We start from the raw sequence: 15750 nt of genomic DNA, 5'->3' as shown, positions 1-15750 counted from the left end.
AAGTACTTGTTACTTGATCAGATCTGTAAATCGAGGAACGGCCTGGCTTGGTTATTTTTGTTTTGACTAGCTGATCTCTATCTGCGCTCCGACTTTCTCCATTCCATGTTCTGAGCCCTCCTCGCGAATTCAGCTACAGGCAGTAACTTTACAAAACGAGCCTCCAGGGGACGGCAGGCTGGGCTTGGCACCGAAGCCCAGAGAAGCCGGGTTGCTGGGGGGAAGAGCCGCCTCCTCCCTTTGTAGTGACAACAACAGGACCCGAGCAAAGACAGATCACCATGACCGAAATAGGCCAGAAATCCCATCCCTGACGCACACACAGACCCAGGGGAGTCTGGGCAGGGGCCGATCTGATGCCATCCAAGGAAAAGAAGGGGAGAATGTGAAAGCCACGGCACCACCTTGCGAGGCCGCAGCCTTGGGCTGAGCTCCCAGGGGCCGGCTGAAGGGCTGGGTTCAGAGAGCCCGGCTCAGGGAAGGTCCCTTTGCAAAGTTTGTTAACTAAAGAGTTTCTAGGAATGCCATTTCCCAAATCAGAGCCGAAATCAGGTGGGGTTTGGTTTCCTGGAGGGCCCTGGTTGGGAAATCGCTCTCAATTAATATACTGGGTTAGGGGAATCCTATACCTCTGTCTTCTTTTTAAATCAAATTAAGGGCAAATTAACTCTAGGGTTGGTGAGGTCCCTCCCCTGCCCCTACTGCCAGGACCACTAAGTAGCATTTTTTATATAATCTCCTAAGAAGCAGCAATCAAGGACACCAGGGTTTTTTTTGTTTGGGGTTTTTTTTGTGGGTTGGTTGGTTCACAGAGTTTTGTGAGGAGAAAAGGCACAAGAAGGGCACCAGAATGGTCATCAAGTCTCAAGGTGATATGGTGGATGTAGTACTAGACTTGGAAAGAGGAAGACCTGAATTCAATTCTCCCCTCAGATACTAAATGAACAGTCACTCTATCTCTCTGGACTTGTTACCTAAACTATAAAATTGGGATAGGACCTGTTTCCCAGGGTTGTTGTCAGGATCAAATGAGATAACAAATGTAAAGCATTTGGTCAATCTTAAAGCAATATATAAAAACTGGCGGTTACTAGTATTAGTATTTTGCTATAATTCTAAACTCAGAAGATACATTTATGAAATACATAAAGAAATAGCTAACCTGTGTATGTTTCTTTTCTATCTTATCTCCCTCGCCTCCTACTTTCATAGCCTTCTGATCTGGGAGCTCAAGGTTGGTACTAGTTATGTCCCAGATCACCCCCACATTACTACTTGTGATCAACAGACATTCCTTTTTCCAGGCCAACTGGTTGGGAGCAAAAAAACCACAATCTGCTCTTTTCTTATGTGTATGAACAGAGTTTCCCTAGCCCCTGCTACTGGAAAAGAAGGGCCCTCCCAATTACTGTGTATCCCTGAATTGCAGGATTTCTCCTGCTTCCTATCTTAGTTTAAATTATTCTACTCATCTCTTTCTCCTCAACTACAGGCATCTCTACACTGTTTCATTCAGGTCTTCAGTTGTCACTATTTTTAATTTTTTATTATAATTCAATGACCATTAACAATAATACTCAACTGAGCAAGAATAAAACCTACTTTTAAATCCATAATCTTTAATGAAGCAGATAATTAACAACAACAACAACAACAAAACAAAGAGAAGCAAAGAAACTATTTTTATATTTTTGGAAATCCCACTTCTTTTGGGCTCTCTTCATTCTCTCTCCCATTTCCCCCACGTTTTCTCCTCCTTCTCTCCTTTATCTCTTTCCTTCTATCCTTTATTTCCTTATATTCCCTCTGTATCTCTTTCTTCTTTCTCTTTCCTCTCATCCTCCCTTTCTCCCTTCTCTTATTTCATCTCCTTCCTTCCTCCAGGTAACAATGTCAGGTAACAACTGAAAATCTAGGCCTAAATTGGGGCAGGATGTGTAGATTTGGAGATCATCTGCATAGAGATCATAGTTGAAGTCATGGCAAGAAATGGTATCAGCAAAGCACAATGGAGGCCAGAGCCTCGAGAGACATGTGGTATGTACCATATCTCCCCCCAAACTGCCTCATATTCATTTTTACCTATTAACCATGTAAATAGAGATGTATATATCATCTACTCAAATAGAATAAAGGGGATTGTTTCACTTTTATCTTTATTACACTAACACTTAACACACTGCTTGGTATATAATAGTTGTTTAATATATCTGGTTTTAAGGTGGAAAAGTGAACAGACTGCTGGACTCAAAATCAGACTCTAGTTCAAATTTTATTTCCCATAATTATTAGTTGTGTGATCTTAGGTAAATCATATGATTTCCCTCAGTTTAAAGCATTGTGTAAATACTAGCTACTAGTATTAATAAATATTTTGATTGATTGAGTGATCATGGAAAGAAAGTTGGAATTAGGATCACAGGCTCTCAGTTCAAATCTTAGCTCTATCAAGAACTGTCTATAGACAAGACCCTTCATTTCTCCTTCTCTCCAGATCCATCTCCAGTCATCCTGATCTATATCTTGCCACTGGACCCAGATGGAATCAGAGGAGAAAGGGAAGCTGGTGAGTGCCCAGCCTTCCCTCATTTAAATCCAGTTCACTGCCATCACCTCCTCGAGAAGGAAGGACAGACTACAACAACAAAACAAGACAATTGGCCTCTTTCAGCTCCAGTCTTGGATGCTACATACACAGCTCAAGAGGCTGGGATGCAGGAGGAGGGAGAGGAAGATGCCTTAGAATCACTGCCCTCTTAGGAGGCTGCTCTCATGTCAAAATTTACTTGAAAACCACTAGTGAAATTTGCCTCTGAATAAGATTCCTAACAACTTCCTATTAATCTTTTGTCCTGAGGGAGGAAAAGAAGCAGAGAGGAGAAAGCTCAGGTGACTCCGATCATTGTTAATGCTAGATTCCCAATAAGTCCAAAATCCCATGTCCTGTTCTAATTCTATCTGAAGGGCTGATGTCCAGAGCACAGAAAACCAGTGTCTGGGCCATTTTCTTCATAGCTGACAGACTAGAGTACAGCCATTCAGCCTGCCATATGCTGAAGGTGAAGTGAAGGGAGCATTGAGTAGTCTACAAATCTAGGACTTTTTCCATGGCACCCTCCTATCTCACTTGTCTTATGTTAAATATATTTGTTAAAAAGACTCTCGGTGGAAAGAAAAGGACCTTACCAGGAGGCAACCAATCCATACTACTAGATTATAATTTCTACTAGGGGAGAGACTGTGATTATCTAAATCTTGCATTTAATCACCATTTGATGAATGAATGATAGAATGAATGAAAGAAACCTCCATAAATGCATCTACTTAATTTGAGAATCTCCCCCCAACCTTTCTTCTAGTTGCTGATTTCCTTAAGTGACCATGACTTCAAGAGAAAGCTTAACACATTTCTTTACATACATAACTTCATATTCTTTAATGGAATTGAAAATAAAATAAAATAAAACTTTTTTGGGTTTGTTTCTTTGTAGGTTCCTATGACCTATATGGTGATAATCTAGTAGACAAAGCACCATGGAGAGGTCCAAAGTCTCCTGGATTCCCTTCTCAGACCCATTGCCTGCCAGTGGGCTCAATTAACTCCATTATTCTGACCCATATATAGACAGCTCTTCAATATATAACTGACCCACCTACTTTTTTGCCCCTCATGGTCTATCTAATAATGAATAGAGCAGAAGGAATCAGCAAGCATCCATACAAGAACTCACCAAGCAGTAAATTTGTCAATGGTACTTTAGTACAAAGGCAGTAAGAAGCCCTACATATTAATAATATTCATATTAATAACAGGGGCCTGCAAATTTGTTCTTTAATAACGATATTCACCAAGCCCACCCATTCCACCTTACTGTACTGCAGAAGGCTATGAAAGACTGTTTGTGGATAGCCCCCAGCCATTTGACCATCCATTTCTTCAAAGAAACAAAAACATATCTCTACGGCGTAAAGGGAAATGTAATAAGAATGTAGAGTTTACCTTTCTAAGATGTTGGGAACTGTCAACCAAAGAGATTTAAGTCCTGGGAAAAAACCCTGGCTGTGTCCTTTTAACATCCAAAACTAATCCTCTTCACACCCGACACCGATGTTATATAAACAGAAATTTCCATTAACCTGCACCTCTATACACTTTGGAAGAAAAAAAAAGCTCAGTGTCACTCCTTTAAATGAATATACTAATTAGTACATTAATAAATAGCTGAATGGAATCAATGAGACATGCAATCAAAGCCTGACCAAGAGTCTAGGCCAAGTTGAAAGGGGGAGGGGAGAGAAAGGAAAGAGAGAAATTTTTTTTTAAAAAAATCTTATTAGCAGGTTTGTTGAGGAAGGAAATATAAAACCAATGCCCCAACCACAGCTGAGACACAACTAGAGTGACAGTATATGTAAAGATAAGTGTTTTCTACCTTTTCTCCTTAGCTGGGGAAATTTATACAGGGAGGAAGGTGACTCAGGTAGAAAGAAAATAGTTAATTGGGAATGAAAAAGCCACACTCAGATGTGCAAAGGGTGTCAGGACCTCAGCTGGGGAGGTTGGCCAGGACCTAGATGCTTGAAAACTGGCTCCCAGGCCTGTCTTTAAACTGTCAGAAGAGAAGAGGCTGCTGGTGCTGATTTATTCCCCGAGAAACATCTGCTTTAAAAATGAAACTACAGTGAGAGTTATTCTTTTCTCCACATTAGCTGAAACGCCTGACTCTTGTTCCCCCACAAAAGCTCTGGCAAACGGGGCAGCTGCTGGGAGCAGCTCAGCTCCATGAGGCAGGTCAGTGGAAATCAGAGGACCAGAGAGACTGGAGGATTCCCCTGGGGAATCCATTCCAGGTTCTGATTTTGAAGAGCACACCTCCACAATGGCAAAGGATGGGAGAGGATGCAAAGAAGGGGGAATCCTTTGCAGCACTCGGCAAATTAGTTGGTAAATTAGTTTCCAGGCTGTGATGTATGGTCAGATTACCTTCATTTCAATGTATTGGGACAAAGTTGGCAATTCTACCCAGAGGATGAGTTTCATAGGATGAAAGAAAAAAATCTCAGAGGACTTTTAGTCTTATTCTCTACTCCTATCCTGTGCAGAAATCCCATAATATATATTTCTGGTTGTTCAGTCGTTTCGGTTATTTCTGACTCTATGTGACCTCATGTCTTGGCTAAGATACTGGAGTGATCTGCAATTTCCTTCTCTGAGACAACCAGGATTAAATGACTTGCCTAGTTAGCTAGTAATAAATGGTCTGAGGCCAAATTTTAATTCAGATCTCCCTGCCTCCAGACTTGATACTCTATCCACTGCACTACATAGCCGCTCTTGGTCGTAAACTAGGTATTATTAGTAAGTTCATTTTGCAGATGAGGAAACTAAGCTTTGGAGATCAATTGCTTGCCCCAGATTTCATAACTAATATGTGCTGAAGATAGAATTCAAACTCAGACCCTTCATGATTCTGATCCCAGAATTCCAACTACTTTGCCACTTAGCTACCTACAACTGCTGAACATTAGGTCTGGTTCTGCCCTGTAAAGCTAGAAGAATAAGTTTATTCCTTTTTCCATATGACAGCTTTTGAAACACTTGACTACCATTGGACAAACATTTGAGGACAGCTCTCATGTCTCCTTTCTCCCCCTCCATTTCAAGCATTCACTTCTCTAAAGTGAAAATCTTCAGTTCCTTTAACCATCCTTTATGTGACAGTGGTTTCCAGACATTTCATCATCCTAGCCACACTCTTTTGGAAGAAGTCTAGTTTATTGATTGATTTCCATCTTAAAAATGTGCTCCAGGTGTGATATGACCAGAAAAGAATAAAGTAATTTCCCGTCTCTTACCTCTTTTGACCTGGACATTTCTATTGACCTAGAATATTTCTATTAATGCAGCTAAGATGGTAGGGATTTTTTTTTTTAGCAGCTACTTCATATTATTAGAAGCAGGAATGCCAGTTAGCAGAATTTTGCAATTGTCTAAGTTTCCATATGAATTGCTGTTGAACCATCCTGCACTTGTGCAATTAATTTTTTGAACTTAAGTCCAGGACTTCATCCCTCTTAAGCTGCATCAGGCCACGATTCCAATTTAAGAGAATCTTTTTGAATTTTGTCTCTACACTCTGGAGACAGATACCTTTGGGATATAAAACCCCCGAAGATTGAAAAAAAAACCCACAGAATGTTTTCCTCTCAGAGATCTGGCAGGGTATAAAAGACACCCATCTTTACAATTAGGTTTACTTGCCCTGACAGGATTTGGCCAGGATGTACCCAATCAATTCATTTAAATAAAAATTTATTGAATTTCTACTATATTTTAGGCACTATTTCATGATGAAGTGGAGGAAGGGAAGGGAGAGAAAGTGCTCACTTAAGAGTGGGAAATAAGAAGGTAAGAGAAATACTTCTTCATAATCCTCCTATAGGGTCAAGGGTGTCTAGATTCAGCCCCTGTTAGGTGTAGATCTGCCTAGAGGACTTATGGAAAAACTTACTGCCTCGGGATTCTATGATGTAATAAGATGCCACCTATATGTGTCTTACCTTGGATTTGAAGAACTTTGCTCACATGTGTATTATACCCATAGATGTCCTAGAAGCCAAATCCTCCTGGTTGTCTGAGTTCCTCTTTTTATCCCACTCAACCTCAGATCCTATCATCAAAAGCCAAATCAGAGCCCTAGAATATGGAGGAAAGGGTAGATTTCGAGTTTGGATGAATGTTTTAGAAGGGAGTCAGCTGCAAAGTACCATGCTCCTAGCTTCCTTCTTCAGCCTTTCCCCACATTAGTGTTAATGGTCCTCTGCCCCAGGGGACTCATAGCTGTGATGGATGGAATCTCTGGGTTCCCCAGACCTTAACGGATCTGTGGGGAAGTTGGAGGATAGCAGATTAGTCACTTGATCTGTAAATGTAGCATTTTCACATCAGCCTCAGCATGAAGGAAGTTGGGGAGTAAAGGTGGAGGGATGCTAGTGGTGGGAAGGCTGAGTCAAGTCTTCCAATCAGGAGGAGCTGAGAGAAGCAACGAGGGGTAGTGGGAAAACCATTGGTTTTAAAGTTAGAAAAAATTAATTTAAATTAATTCTAGCAACAACATTTTCTAGTTATATGGCCTTAACATGAAAACTCTGAGCCTCAGCTTCCTCAAACATGTGCTATCCTAAAAGGCAGCTAAGATGATGAAATGTGGAGCCTCAGGCTTGGAATCAGGAAGACCTGGGTCACTTCATCCTGTTTCCCTCAGTTTCCTTATCTATAAAATGAGCTAGAGAAGGAAATGGCAAAACTATTCCAGTGTCTCTGCATGGGGTCATGAAGAGTGACTGAAAAGACCAGACTACAATAACCAGCTGCCCCACAGGACTGTAGGAAATAAAATACTTTGTAAATCTTTAAGTACTGTATATATTTGTATCTCCCTTCTTCCTCTCCCACCCCATGCCTATCCTTCTCCATCCCATTTAAATTCCATCATAATTATAGATTTGTTTCTTTGCAATAAACAATGCTTTCTCTTGAAGGGTTTATAAATGCAGAGTTCTAGTCCTGAAGTCAGGGGACCCAGGTTCTAATTACTGCTGTCTACCTTCGTGACTTTGGGAAAATCATGTAAACTCCCTAAGTTGGATTTTCTTCATCTGTAAAGTGAGATGACTTCTGTACTGTGGCTTGTTTCCTATTCCTGTCCCAGGCAGCATGAGGCAAAGGTCTACAAACATTCATCAGTGGAAATGGTACTGAAAGATGTTTTACCATCTATCTTGTCATGGCATCCTAAAGACTTTGGAACATTGACATCATCTTAAATGAATCCTCCTCTACATGGGATCTCTCCCTATTAGAATGTGATCTCCTTAAATCGGAGATTTTCTTGCTTTTCTATTTATATAACCAAAGCTCAACATAGTGCTTTGTATACATTAAGTTCCTGATAAATGCTTTTTTTCAAGCATTGAATCACAATTCTTATTTGACTTTTTGACAACAGTTTGAAGACAATTGACAACAGTTAAAACTGTTGCTCAATTTCGGGGCTGAAATACCCAGAAAACTGAGCATGTTCAAAAATCCAAAGTGTTTTAAGCAAAGAATTCCACTTAGGGACTGGCCACATAGCATGAAAACCACAAGGGGTCCGTAAGACTGGTTAGAAGGCCAGCAACCAGAGACCTGGGGTTGAGAACTGCAGAGATAGGTTGTGGTTTGGGGCTTTTTTCATCCAACAAGCATCTTTGCCACATGCCCATGAATATCTCCGGACACAATTGTGTCACGCAACATTGGATCCATCACCCTAAGTCCCTGTTTGATTGGTTTAGTTCCACGGCTTGGTTGCTGGTAAATTAGCAGATGCTCTGGACCTGCAATGCTGTGGGTAATTAGCAGGTAGGCTCCGGGCAATAATTACCTACTAATAGTTAGCAGCAGCCACTGCATTGAGTCAGAGCCAAGATTCCCCATCCACCTCCATCCAAAGCCAAGAGAGGGTCTTGGGTCTAGATGGTGAACTTGAAATGACTGGTAGTAACAGCATCAGTCATCGCCACCACCTGGAGAGAGTAATGTGTTTGCCAAGCGACAACTGCTACAGACCCTATGAAAACAGAAAGTATACTCCTATGTGTGTGTGTGTGTGTGTGTGTATACACACACACACACACACACACATACACACACATATACTTATATGGCCCCCAAAATAATCAAAGCAATGTCGTAAAATTACTAGAAAGCTAGTCTTGCAGTCAGGAAAACATGGATTTAGCTCCTCCCTCTGACAGAAACTCAGCTGTGTGATCCTGGAAGGATCATTTAATTTCTCAGTTAGCTCTTTTAGACTAAGTTGCTAACTGAACTGGTAGAAGGAGTTTTCTACATCAATGAAAGCACAGGATCTAGGCAAAAATAATAATGATGATTGATGTAGTGATGGCAACCATCAGCAAGGACCAATAGCTAAGGTTCAGTGTAGGGGTTCTCAAACTTTTTAAATAGGGGGCCAGTTCACTGTCCCTCAGACTGTTGGAGGGCCGGACTATAGTAAAAACAAAAACTTTGTTCTGTGGGCCTCTAAATAAAGAAACTTCATAGCCCTGAGTTAGGGGGATAATCATCCTCAGCTGCCGCATCTCGTGGGCCATAATTTGAGGACCCCTGTGAGTGGATCAAAGTGACTGAATTATCAGCTAACTCCACCTTCTCCACTTCCCCAGCACCTTCCAACTATGGACTGTAACTCTTCCCCAGTCTCCTTCCAGTCTGAATTCTCTTGGCTATTCAGGGGGTATGGTCCAGTGGCCATCTCTGAGACCAGTGCCATAACGAGGGAGGAGCAGCGTTCAGTGTTTGTCGAGTCAGTAAATATTAATTACATGCCTACTTTTTGCCAGGCATTGTGAGGGTTTAATCTGTCAACGCTGAAATTTAGAAAGTGATAAATACAGTCAAACTTCTTCAGAAGGAAGAAACAAATAAGATTAGCACCTGGTTAGCAAGAATAATTAGTTAAAAGAAGAAATTTCCAGATGGTAATTTCCCTTTTCCATCCCATCAGCTGTACCTCTCCAGAGCTTCTCCCTCCCTAGCGACAGCCTCTGGTATCTGTTTCTTCAACCACAAAACAGTGTCTCAGGATTCTCCCTTATGTGGGACCTTGAGCTTTAAACTAGGAAGTCTCTCCTCAACTGAGGAATTTTTTTTTTTTCATGCTCTCCGCAGGAACCAGAATTGACAGTTATTGCTCTGCCTAAAGCTAAAAGTTGTATTTCCAGAAGTAAAAATCAACAAGGATTTATTAAGTGCCTACTGTGTGCCAAGGGCTTATTTAGGCACTGAGGTTCCTTTGCCCTCAAGGAGCTTATATTCTACTAGAGAGACACCATGAATGTGTGTGTGAATATATCTATATATATAAAATAGAGACAGACAGAGGGGGAGAGAGGGGGATAGGAGGGAAAGAGGGGAAAAGGGAGAGGGGAGAGAGAAAGAGAATATATACAAAATGATAAATGCAAAATAATTTGGAGTGAATTTATTAACAACTGAGAGAAATCAAAAAAGACATCATAGAAGATGGTAAGCTAAATTTAAAATATAAATGTAGATTCTAAGAAGTGCAACTGAGGAGGGCACAGTGCCTAGCACACAGTAAGTACTGAATGTTTCCTTCCTTCCTTCCTCCGTTCCTACCTTCTTCCTTCCCTCCCTCCATTTTTCCCTCTTTCCCTTCCTCCCTTTTGTCTTGTCTCATTTCCTCTCTTCCTTCCTTCCCCCCTCCCTCCCTCCTTCCTTCTTCCTTCTTCCTTCTTTTCCTCCCTCCTTCCTTTTCTTACTCCTCCTTTCCCTCCCTCTCTTCTTCCTTCTTTCCTCCTTCCTTTTTTCCTTCCTTCCTTCCTTCCTTTCTCCTTCCTTCCTTCCTTCTCCTCTGCTTCTTAGTTTCCCCAGCTTTCTTCAAGACAGTTCAAACCTCATCTTTTACAGGAATCCCTTCCTACCTTTTCCCCTCTTCCCCTGCTCTTTACATATCTTATACATACCTAACTATTTACATGTGGTCTCCCCAACTAGATTGTATGCTCCTTGAGAGTAGGAACTTTTTGACACATGATAAATTCTTAATACATGGTACTTAACTGACTATTGTTAAGAATTAATTAATGGACCTCTTTCTCCAAGAGGTCTTTTCTCATGCTGTTCCCATCCCAAACTGCCAGCATTATCCCTTCTCAAGTCGCCTCCTCTCTCTTCTGTTCTGATTCTTTTGTTCTGAATTTTATATGTTGTCTCCCCATTTGAATGTAAGCTTCTTGAGGGCAGAAACTATTTTTGCTTTTTTCTCTGTTGTCTCAGCACATCACAGTATCTGGCAAACAGTGGGCACTTAATAAAAGAATGTTTATTGATTGAGCTATTGGCAAACATCCTCAAGATGGTCCCATCTTACTATGGATGCAAGTCTTTGTATTGAAACTTAAATTGTTTTTTTTTTTCTTTCCATATACTTTGTAGAGACCAACCTTTTGAAAAACAATGGAACCAAAAGTCACAAGCTGCCCAAAAGCTTGCAGGTAACTGATATCCCAATGAGAGGATGAAGACAGGGCTCTATTTTTAGGCTGGATTGAAACCACACAGGGACATTTGGTGGTATTGTGTCATTTGCAGCCATCCAAACTCAACTAGATACCCTTCTCCTAACAGCTGCTTACACTGTCCTGTGTTTCCAGATACAGCATGGTATAATGTTATATATATATATATATAATGTTTTATATATATGTATATATATATAATATAGCATAATATTGCTGGATTGAAGGTTGATGGGTTTTAATCCTGGCTCAAGAAGTGACTTTCAATAAATAAAGTTTCTTTTAATAAATCACTTCACTTCTCTGGCTCTCAAATGTAAAATAACAGGGTTGGACTGACTGACATCTAAGATCTCTTCCAGCTTAAAATCCATACTGTGTCACGGGCATCCGTGTTTAGACACATCTGCTTTTATGTAACCTTTCCACACTTCTGAGAATTTTTCCGTACCATCCATTCCCTGTAAAGAGGATTGTGCTAGTAAATATTTAAAAATTAGCTCTCTGGGGAAAAAATGTATTCACAACATACTTTTAAGTTTAATCTGCATTGTTAACATTTTCTTCATCACTTTCTTAAGTCCAGAAAATCAACAAAACAGTAAATCAAGCCCTGATTTGCAGTGTTTGCAGATTTCTGAGTTATAAATGCTCATACTGAAAATTTCACAATTGGTTCCAGGCCCTTTTGGAGCTGGTTCCAGCACACCCCTGCCTTGACAACCCATAGCCTCTTCAGGATACTGAGCAGCCATCCACTGACCCACTCCTGCCCTTGGGCTATGTTGCTGTCACCTTGCACAAAGAATATTCCTTGTCTCCTCCCTGTCTCCATCTCATTGAGACATAGAGTCAGCCCTGTCTGTACTCTGAACAGCAATGAGCTCTCAATCAATGTTAAAAGTAATTACTACAGAAACAGCCCTCCATCATATCCAGGCAAGATTGAGCTGTTACCTCTCCCTCGAAAGGTCCCCAAATCAGCAGCCGAGCCACAGACACTCAGCTCAAAGGAAACCGGCAGAAGGGCACCTTCTTCTCCCTGATGTCACCCTGAGAATTAAAACTGTCTTCATGGGGATTGGGGAGGTAGGAAGAAAGGGAAGATGAGTAAAGGCCTGCAGAGCCCACTGCTGAGTGTCAATCATTCATTCTCATCTCATCCCTTTGTTTTTTTGCCTCATTCATATTCTCCTTCATCTTTTCCTCTGGTCAATGGCAATGGGGGAGGGGTGCTGTCAAGGGGGCCAAGTTCTTACAATTTTGTTATGGTAGAAAAATATTGACAGCTCTTGTTTGACTATTAGACTATACTGTAAGTCTAGCAGTCAAGGTCCCTGGCTGATTATGTGTTCACACACCACGTCTGTTGTTACTACGGGAAAGTTAAATATAGAATAGAAAATAACCTTTGCTGCTGAGGAATTTAGTTGCCTTGTTCCTCCTCTGTCAAATGAAGGGATCGGACTAGGGATGTCTAGGGCCATCCCAGCTCTAGCATTCTATGGTCTATGATCAAAAAATATAACAACTGTTACCTATAGACTTTAAAAGGAATTGTCGTTCAGTGGTTTCCAATTCTTTGTGACCCCGTTTGGGGTTTTCTTGGCAAAGATATTGCAGTGGTTTACCATTTTCTTCTTCAGCTCATTTTACAAAAGAGGAAACTGAGGCAGATGGGCAAAAAAATGACTTTCTCAGACTCCAATAACTAGGATCTAGAGACATTTTAGAAGTTAGTCTTCCTCACTCCAAACCTGATACTCTATCTACTTTGCCACCTAGCTGCCCTCCGTAAAAGAGAGCCTTTTCCTAATACCTGTGGCCTTAGATTTCACTCAATTCCATTCAACCAATCTTTATTAAATGCCTCATATTCCAGGAACAATGCTCATACTTTTTCTTCTTCTTTCCTTTCTCTTCCTTCTGTCCACATAGAATATCATACCTTTACCTGCAGGCACTCTGCCCAAAAGAATGTAAATTTTGATTGCTGAAACCTCCTGAGATATCTTGGGGTTTATGAGCTAGATTTTTTTCTTAAGGACCCAAATCATTCAGGCTCTCATTGTTTGACCAACAATCCATCCCCAGTTGGTCACTGTTGGGCCCTGATTGGCTCAGAGTGAATATAAATAGCAATTGTTTCTGCTTTGGCCAGATCTGTAGATCTTCCACTGCCGCATTGATTTTTTTTAACTAGGTAAAAAAGGCTATTTTCAGACTTATTTTTTATCTGGCCTTAATCACTGATTTGCATTGCCTCAATCACACTGAGACCTGTTAAAGACCTTAACTTAAAAACACCAAGGCCTCCCTCTGCATTCAGGGCCATCTCCAGTCATCCTGATCTACAGCTTGCCACTGAGCCAGAATGGCTATAGAGGAGAAAATGAGGTTGGTGACTTTACACAACCCTCCCTAACTTAAATCTAATTTACTTGTGTGTCATGACATTATCTCCCCCATGTCATGTTCTTCCTTGTGAATAAAGAACAAACAACAACAAAGTCCAAAAATACAGCCCCTGCCTTCAAGGAGCATACATTCTGCTGAGAGGAAATATAGGTATACAAAAAAATTAAATATGAAATGTATACAATATAAATTGGGAGAGAACTAAAAACTGGGACACTAGGAAAGAAATCATGCAGGAAATGACATTTGAATTGATCCTTTAAAGGAAGGAAAAAGCAAGAGTAATGAAGGAAACTAAAATGATAGTTTGATTATATCAGCTAATCCTGAAGATAAGAAAAAGAAATGAGACTTTATCCATGGAAAGACATGGAGGTAAGAAATAGATTATATTGTTTAGGGAACAGTGAATAGACCAGTCTGAATTATACTCTCTATTACCTAAAAGTATAAAATATTTAAGTGTTAAACCCAGTGTTTAAGCTAGCGGACAAGTGAGGAACCATGAAGCATGAAGCTCTCTCTCTAAAAACTCAGAAAAGGAACAGAAAAGGGCATGTCAGAGACAATTAGTCAACTGTACCATAAGCGTTTAGCCAAGTCTCTTAGACTTTCCAAGTTGAACTTCAAACTGAACTGAGAATTTTTAAACACTTCAAACAGCAAAAAACCAATATGAGTTTCATTTCTTCATGTGTAAAATGAGAGGGTTGAACTCCACGACCTTGGACATCCCTACCTCAAAATTTACCAACTTTTAATTCTATGAGGGATATGACTAGAGATTCTCAAATATAAAAGTCAAGTAAATGAAGGGAAAAATTTGGAATCAACAGCTAGAAATCCTCCTCCTGAAAAGGATAAATTGACTCCATCCTTATTCACCAATCCCAGAACTTCTAGCTTCTGAGGGAGAGTAAGACTCAGAACAGTTCAATCAACACAGCCTTGCTCTATTCCTAGCCCTGCCACTGATTCAACACAGTTGTCACTTTCCTTCTGTGAGACCCCATCCCCTAGAAGGAATATATTTTGCCATTAGATAACACACAGAAAATTCGCCGATCTCCCCTTGGACAACAAACAAATGTATTATGCTCTTGAAAGTAGTTTGTTAACACTGATGGGGGTTGAGAGAGCAGATGTGGTGCAAGAACAAAAATCCTATCATCTCTGGGGGGCTCTTGAAAAGCTGGATCTCAAAAATACAAAGCCGGCTCCTGCTCCCACTCAACCAGAGAGCCGCCGCTATAAGCCATTTATATTAGCAGCACCAAGGTACTGAAGACCAATATAGGGAGGACAGCAGCCCTGTTGTTGCACTCCAAATCTCGTTTCAGTTTTATAACTAAAGACACTCTTTGGGGCTGCTGAGAGAGCAGAATGTTTCAGAACAATGGCCAAATAGTGGCCCTTCTGCTACACATACAGCACCGTCCAGTGATCTCTGAGCACCTCACAGGAGTTGTACGTAGGTCTGCAGCTAACAAGTGACTGAACAGAAGGCTCGTAGGAAAGTTATATGGTGATAATGATGGCACTTCTATAGAACCCTAAGGTCTGGAAGGCATTTTAGACAAGATCAACCCTGAGAGGTAAGTGGATTAGAATTCCCACTTTACAGATAGGGAAACTGAGCCTGAGACTTTCCCAGGATCACATAGCTTGGGATCACAAAGTCAATTTGCATCTGAGATAGAATTCAGACTCAGGTCCTTAACACTACATCCAGTGCTCAATCCATTGCACCATCTAGCTGTCCCAGTATAGTTCAGAGGAAAAAAGGCAATTTTTAGAGTCTCATGTCTTATGGTTGATGATTAATGTCATGTGGATAAGTTGCAAAACCTTCTGGGTCTCAGTTTCCTCATCTGTCAAAGGAGGGGTTTGGTCAGAAGCATGTAGTCCAAAGCCCTCATCTGAGAGATTTATGGGTGGAATTCCTGGTGTGCAAACTCCCTTCAGGAGGTATATTGATAATAACTCATCTGTCACTTGTCAAGTCAGGGATATTATCTGGTGGCACTAAGAGATTAGTTAAGTGGCTTAATCACCTATAGTCACATGACTCCAGGGCTAGCCCCTTCTCCATTATTCAGTGCTAATTTTCAAGGACAAATACATGGAACAAATGCATGGGGCTAGGCAGGGAGGGGGGAAGGGAACTTAGTGAGCCATCCCACTCCTCCATTCCAATATGGATATACCTCAGGCCCCAGA

General features: G+C 40.9%; 1 protein-coding gene across 1 annotated transcript in view; it reads right to left on the bottom strand.

The window, feature by feature from the left end:
* PLXNA4 (plexin A4) overlaps window positions 1-15750 on the bottom strand; it is a 650156-nt gene that overhangs the window by 621441 nt on the left and 12965 nt on the right. The window lies entirely within an intron of this gene.

Source organism: Antechinus flavipes, chromosome 5, assembly GCF_016432865.1.
Source record: "Antechinus flavipes isolate AdamAnt ecotype Samford, QLD, Australia chromosome 5, AdamAnt_v2, whole genome shotgun sequence".
Classification (NCBI taxonomy): Eukaryota; Metazoa; Chordata; class Mammalia; order Dasyuromorphia; family Dasyuridae; genus Antechinus; species Antechinus flavipes.
Note: the sequence above shows the minus strand (reverse complement) of the source record. Positions and strands in the feature narration are given on the sequence as shown.